Genomic DNA, 210 nt, shown 5'->3' on the forward strand with positions numbered 1-210 from the left:
GATATCATTGCTCTTTCCTTCTCTCGCTATTCCTCACTCTGTCTCTCCCCGCGTGGGCATCTCATCGACAGGGATATCGAGTCTGAATAAATGAAAAGCCTTTTTTTAGAACGTGGGTGAAGCAGACGCAAGAAAAACAAAGAAAATATTTAAAACATGGTTCAGACAGACGTGGGAGAGTGATCTGTAGGTTAAGGGAATACATGTGTT

This window comes from Penaeus monodon, chromosome 20, assembly GCF_015228065.2.
Source record: "Penaeus monodon isolate SGIC_2016 chromosome 20, NSTDA_Pmon_1, whole genome shotgun sequence".
Classification (NCBI taxonomy): Eukaryota; Metazoa; Arthropoda; class Malacostraca; order Decapoda; family Penaeidae; genus Penaeus; species Penaeus monodon.